We start from the raw sequence: 7,924 nt of genomic DNA, 5'->3' as shown, positions 1-7,924 counted from the left end.
GCATGTAGGTTTACATTCTGTGTTTACTTCCATACTTCTACCTACATGTGACAATGAGGCTATCACCTCGAAATATAAAACTTTTCTTCAATCGTGGTGAGTGTTTACTGTCTCCTATTGGCAGTTGAGAAGAAAGAGGCCTGTCCTGAAGGCCTATCCAACTCCACCATCTCCTCACTCATACCTGACAAACCCCGCACACCCACTTTCTACCTCCTCCCCAAAATTCACAAACCGAACAATCCCGGGAGACCCATTGTGTCCAGCTACAATTCGCATATCAGCCTTTCTAGACTGTTGACTAGAAGTATGTGAGTCTCAAACAAATGTATATAAGTTTAGTTCATGTTATTATTTCTCTTATTTTATACTATTATTTTTGTTGTTATTTTCTGCTGTTAGTACGTTCCAATGTAAAATGGCTAACACTATATTTGGAATATTTTATTAAACAAATAAAAATAAATAAAAACCCTCGACCAAGCCTTGCCCTCCTACCTCCGTGCCACCAACCACTTCCTTGACATCATCCATAACTTACCACCTCTAACTTCACACCATCCTCACCACACTTGATGTCACCTCCCTTTACACCAACATTCTCCCATGCCCATGGCCTCCGTGCCACGGAATTATTCCTTAACAGCCGACCCAAACCCCACACCGAACTTCCTGATACAACCAGCCAACCTGGCCCTTACCTGCAACAACTTCTGCTTTGGAGACCAGCATTACCTGCATATGTGGCACAGCTATGGGCACCCGAATGGCTCCCTCTTATGCAAACCTGTTCACAGGCAGGCTGGAACAGGAATTCCTTGACTCCCAACAACTGAAACCACTCCTCTGGCTGAGATTGACTGATGACACTTTCCTTCTCTGACACATGGCGAACCCTCCCTCACGACATTCCTAAACCAACTGAATGACTACACCACCCTCAAATTCACCTGGTTCCACTCTAAAGACCAAGTGACCTTCCTAGATGTGGACATCCACATTGTGGGAGACCACTTGGAAACATCCATACACATCAAACAGACCAACCACCTCCAGTATTTCCACTATTCCAGCTCACACCCCTACTACACCAAAAAAGCCATCCCATTTTCCCTAGCCCTCAGAGAGCCTTCTGAGGCCAGGGCATAGGAGTTATTTGTGAATGGCTGTTCAACAATTTCATCTAATCCCCATTCTTCATCATTGTTGCAATTATCCAAATGTAGCAGAAAGCGGCGAATAATAAGCAAATTAATCAGTCAATCAATGGGCACTCAGTTCTAGGCTCCAGGTCCAGGTACCCAGTTCTGGTAACCCCGAATTTTACATTGTTGGCCATCCCTAGTATACAGGGTGTCCCATATAACTTAGATTCAAATTCGACATCTGAAAATATGTAGGTTTTGTCCAACACATTTTGTTCCATTCATGATAGGATGGCGCCGTCCGTTCGCCTCTCACCATCGGGGTGCTTGTCTTGGGTGAGTTCCCGTGCCTCTCCCCATCGGGGTGCTAGATGCAATTATTCCATGCAATGCTCGAATTGATGTCCTCGAAATTCAATGCATTTGTTGATCTGTTGTTCAAATGATTGAACACAATGCAGAAGTGCATCTCCATCAATGTGTGCGCAAGCATTTCTTATTCGTTCGATCATGTTTGCATGGGTTGTAGGCACATCTTGATAAACACATTCTTTCAGATATCCCCAGAAAAAGAAATCTGGCGATATAAAGTCAGGCAATCTAGCAGGCCAATACGCTGGACTGCCTCTTCCCATCCAATGACCATTATACATGCAGTTTAATTCCTCCCATGCTACTATTCCATTATGTGCTGTACAACCGTCTTGTTGGAACCACATGTGCTGTCGCAGTGCAAGGTTTACATCGTCAAGCAATGTCAGTAATTCCTCACGCAAGAACGTTCGATATTTGTGCCCGTCCAAAGAACTGTCAATAACATGGGACCAATCAGTTTGTTGCCTATGATTCCACACCACACGTTAACCAACCAAGGATGTTGACATTCAACTTCACGCAACCAATGTGGGTTTCCCACGCTCCAATAATGCATATAGTGACGATTAAACTGACTGTGGTTTGTGAAGGTTGACTAGTCAGGAAAAAGTACTCTACGAAAGAACTGCTGGTCGACTAGTATATGTTCATGTGCCATTCACAAAACACCACTAGATTGTGAAAATCGTCGCCATGAAGTTCCTGATTCATGGACACATGATAGGGATGAAATTTGTGATGTTTCAATATTCTCCAAACACTATTGCGAGAATTTCTGACTGCAATGATATTACTCACGTACTCGCCTGGGGATTATGAGCCACCGCGGCTAGGACTGCAATTTGATTATGCTCTCCAGTGGAAGTTGCTCTACGAACTCTTTTTTAGGTTGTACACTTCCTTCGGCACAAAACTGTTTTGACAACTCAAACAAACAAAGAACGCGATAGTAGCCTGCCAGGAAAATGTTCCGCATAAAGGATCACAGCATCGTTGATGTTCCTTCTGCATTCACCATAAACAAGGATCATTTCAATTTTCTCTTCTACGGTGATGTTGAATACCTCACTTGACTGTGTCGTTCGACTCTTTGCGATCACACTGCACTACACTGACCATACAATCACAGACTACTGAGAGAGCACGAGCACAATACTTCTAGGCCACAATATCCCTCCTCATACACTTGCCAGTCATTGCATTTGCGAGACACAACCAACATGTTGCGTTTACGGTGCCATCTATCACGAATGGAACAAAATGTGTCTGACAAAACCTACATATTTTCGCACGTCGAATTCGAATCTGCAATAATAAATAGGGGTTCCCTTTTAACATTTCAAGGTTGCCCTCCTGCCCCAACCCCCCAGGGTGGGTACTTTGTAGCATAGGTGACTTGCCCCTACAAAACTATTATACTTTCATATGGAATTTTTTTCGTTCGATGCAAATTTCTCGCGATATTTCAATTTGTCAACTTACATGGGACACCCTGTATATGTATTAAGGAAACTTTGAATACGTACACAATTTAGTGTTAACATGTTGCATATGTATTTTCTTATTTTTTACGACACTCCATGTTGCATATGTGTAAAACATATGTTGTACATGAAAATTATACATGTCATATGTACAAAAAGAATTATACAGGGACCTGCAGAAAAAGCTGATGGTTTTGAGTCAGAATGCTTTGGGTCAAAACTTTTTGAGAGACAGGGTCAAGTCTGAAAAAGAAAAAAACAGGCCATCCGCGTACTGTTCTTACACCAGAAAATGTGGACGCTTTATCAGGAGTCCACGTAACCCTGCCTCACAACATGCCGCTGCTTTGGGCATGTCAGACTGTAGTGTTAGAAGGATGCTGCACTTGAATCTTCATTTCCACGCATACAAAATGGTAACAGTGCAAGAGTTGAGTTGAGTAAACTTGACTTCCAAACCCGAGGGGAGTGTGCACAGTTCATTTTGAACATCCTGAATGATGACACAATCATCCTAATGTCCATAATTTAATGGACACAATTTTCAAAACAAAGAAAAATTAATGTAAGCACTAAAAATGGGAATTATTTTTGTAGCAATGTTGATTATTAAAGCTTGCATTACATTGTTTCATTTATATACACACTAACTGATTGCCTAGCATTGCCCGGGAATTTATCTATCCCAATCTTCTATTAGACAGGAATATAATGAAAAATGAACTTGGGAGTTGAACGGCATTGGGAGTGGCACTATTCTTCTTAGTGGCTCCAAAAACTGGAATCCACACTAATATCGGTCATCTTACATGCACCCCCTTCCCACACCCAGGGGTGTCTTGGAGTTGAATGGCATTGGGAGTGTCACTATTCATCTTATCCACCCCGAAAACTATGGATTCCACACTAATTTTGGTCATTTTATACATGTCACCCCCTTCCCAACCCCAGCCTAGGGGTATCTTGGAGTTGAACGGCATTGAGAGAGTCACTATTCATCTTAACGACTCCGAAAACTATGGATTCCACACTAATATCTGTTGTTTTTGATTATTTTTGCATGTCACCCCCTTTCCACCCCCACCCCTAGGGGTGTCTTATCCTCCACAGTGTTTCTTTACAGACTGTAAGTCATATGTGTACCAAGTTTGGTCATCGTGATTGTCACCAATTAGCTTAGACACTCCGACAACTATGGATTCGACACTAACCTAGGTCATTTTTGACATTTTATTTTTCACACCCTCTCACTTTCCATCCCGATAGGTGGTGAACTTTGAGTTGAACGGCATTGGGAGTGTCACTATTCATCTTAGCGACCCCGAAAACTATGGATTCCACACTAATATCGGGTGTTTTCGATTATTTTTACATGTCACCCCCTCCCCTAGGAGTGCCAGGGGTGTCTTACCCCCACAGTATTTCTTTCGAGATTGCAAGTGATACGTGTACCAAGTTTGGTTGAAATCACCCCAGGTATTTGCGAGTTACGCTGGAACAAACACACACACACACACACATACATCCATTTTTATATATATAGAAGACTAGCTGATTGCCCGGGGTTGCCCGAGTATTTATTTATCCCAATCTTCTATTAGACAGGAATATAATGAATTCTAACTATAGTGTAAAATGAACTTGAGTTGAAGGGCATTGGGAGTGTCATTATTTTCCTATAGTTTATGGTTATTACAAGCTTAAGAAAACAGTTTTTCGTTGCGACTTTTCAGGAGAACACACGCTCTCTTCATCAGACATTTACTTTCATTTTGACTAAAGATACAGTTATAACAATGGTTAGCAATTTTTTAAACAAAAAGAATCCATTATATAATGGATGTTGTCAATGTTACATTGTTGTAATATAGCAACTTAACTATGAATTGTTTTTTATATAAAATTATGAATCCCAAATATCATCAGGTAATTTAAATTTATCATTGTTTCCACAAAGTCTCTTGATGTTTTCGGTTACATTAAATTTTAAAGATGGTGGCTTACTCCATTTGTGAAAAAGGAAACTCCATACTGGATCTATGTTACCATTTTCATTATTTAATTTATTCCAGTGTTCTTCTGCAATGAACGAAGCTTCCCAGACATTCAACTCTATGTTTCCAGTCAATCTTTTTAAAACCCTTCTTTTTTTTAATCAAATGCTTATCTTCGATGATGAGCTGACAAACATGTTCTTGGGTTTAGATTTATAATGTCTAAATCGTGTTCATGCCATCTTATTGCCATTTTCCTTGCTGTTTGTCCTACATAATCCTTTGAACATGAACAACTTATATTATATATTCCTGTGGTTTCCACATCTGGTAGTGTTTCTCATTTTGTACATTCCAAACTTTTTGGTGATCTAAAAACAATTTTGAAATTAAAACTTCTAAAAATGTTGGCAATTTTATGTGAGAATCTCTTGTGGAATGGAATGCACACAAATTTATTTTTAACAGAATTTTCATCTTTGTCTGTATTTCTCTTTTCCTTTAGTTTTCTTGCAACTTGTTTTTTTATTTGGTTTATTCTGTTTGTGTTAGAGCCATTTTCTTTTGCTATATTAAAAAGCCTTTCTTCTTCATTTTTGATACTTATTATTAGAACATAATTTTTGTGCTCTCAGGAAAAAAATTAAAAATATATTACCCATTGTTATATGCGAATGTTCTGAATTGGCATGGATGTATTTTTCCCCTGCTAATTTTTTCCTATGGACTGATGTTTGAATTGTTGAGTCAGTTGTCTTAATTTGCAGTTACATTGTAGTAATATAGCAACTTAACTGTGAATTCTTTTTTATATAAAATTATGAATCCCAACTATCATCAGGTAATTCAAATTCATCATTGTTTTCACAAAGACTTCACAAGGAAAATGGCAATAAGATGGCACAAACATGATTTAGACATTATAAATCTAAACCCAAGAACAGGTTTGTCAGCTCACATCATCGAAGAGAAGCATTTGATTAAAAAAAGAAGGGTTATAAAAAGATTGACGGGAAACAGAGTTGAATGTCTGGGAAGCTTCGTTCATTGCAGAAGAACACTGGAATAAATTAAATAATGAAAATGATAACATAGATCTAGTATGGAGTTTTCTTTTTCACAAATGGAGTAAGCCACCATCTTTAAAATTTAATGTAACCGAAAACATCAAGAGACTTTGTGAAAACAATGATGAATTTAAATTACCTGATGATATTTGGGATTCATAATTTTATATAAAAAACAATTCTCAGTTAAGTTGCTATATTACAACAATGTAACATTGACAACATCCATTATATAATGGATTCTTTTTGTTTAAAATATTGCTAACCATTGTTATAACTGTATCTTTAGTCAAAATGAAAATAAATGTCTGATGAAGGGAGCGAGTGTTCTCCTGAAAAGTCGCAACGAAAAACTGTTTTCTTATGCTTGTAATAACCGTAAACTATATGAAAATAATAATTCTACAATGCAATGCGTACATACAAGAAAAACTATTGGGAGTGTCACTATTCTCAGCAGCCACAAAAACTATGGATTCTACACTAATATCGGTCATTTTACATGTCACCCCTTCCCTTCCCGCCCCGACCCTAGGGGTGTCTTTGAGTTGAACGGCTTTGGGAGTGTCACTATTCATTTTAGCAACCCCAAAAACTATGGATTCCACACTAATATCGGTCGGTTTATTTTTACATCACCCCCTCCCACCCCTAGGGGTGCCAGGGTGTCTTACCCCCACAGTGTTTCTTTTCAGACTAAGTCATATGTGTACCAAGTTTGGTCATCGTGAAAGTCACCACTTAGCTTAGACACTCCGGAAACTATGGATTCGACACTAATCTAGGTCATTTTTTACATTTTTATTTTTCACCCCCCCCCCCCCCCCAAGTCTCCATCCCGATAGAAGAAGAACTTGGAGTTGAACAGCATTGGGAGTGTCACTATTCATCTTAGCAACCCCGAAAACTATGGATTCCACACTAATATCGGTCGTTTTCTATTATTTTTACATTATTCTGACCCCCACCCTTAGGGTTGCCAGGGTTGTCTTACCCCCAAAGTATTTCTTTCTGGTTGCAAGTGATACCTGCACCAAGTTTGGTTGAAATCGCTCCAGGCGTCCCGAGAGTTATGCCGGAACAAACACACACCCACACACACACTTATATACACCCATTTTTATATATTAAGATGATTTCAAAACAGTCAGCTTTTTCTGCCCATCCCTGTATTTCTCATGCATTTTCTCTTTTAAAAATACAGTTTGTGTGTTTGTTTTCAATTATTAGCTAATGTGAAACTGAACGTGTTGAAAAAATATTTCAAACAGTTTGTCCAACAAAATATTATTTTTATTATTATTATTGACACGTTCATCCTACAGCTCCCCCCCCCTTCCCCAGACATTTTTTTTTGTTTTGCCTGTGCTAAAATGCATGCTTTGTTTATTTTGTAAATCGCACCCCCTGATGATTAAACCTGGTGCCGCCACTGGTTTATCCAGTTCATCTGTTCATCGTTATCATCCACAAGGTAGAAGATGGACATAAAATAAACACATTAGAAAGACACATTAGATGAGACAAAATAATGATGCATCCATGCCTGAGCAAGGTTTGAATCTGGGACATTTAAGTTGTACTTGATTTAGAAAATACACTTTTCAATATTTTTTATTGTTTATTTCCACCTTTACAAAACAACAAACCTGATACAACAATTACATTTTACCAGTGTGTATTTGAATATAAAACTTCAATATGGAACAAGGTGAGTGACCCTTCTGACACAGAACACAACAAATTCTTCCCCCCTCACCACACAGTTCCTAGATACAGTCATATAACCAGCAGTCTTCATTAGAATTGTAATAATACTTGATACAAAAAGGTTCATTCAGTAACATTTCTTTCATAGC

This window comes from Lepisma saccharinum, chromosome 3, assembly GCF_977018435.1.
Source record: "Lepisma saccharinum chromosome 3, izLepSacc3.1, whole genome shotgun sequence".
NCBI lineage: Eukaryota > Metazoa > Arthropoda > Insecta > Zygentoma > Lepismatidae > Lepisma > Lepisma saccharinum.
Note: the sequence above shows the minus strand (reverse complement) of the source record.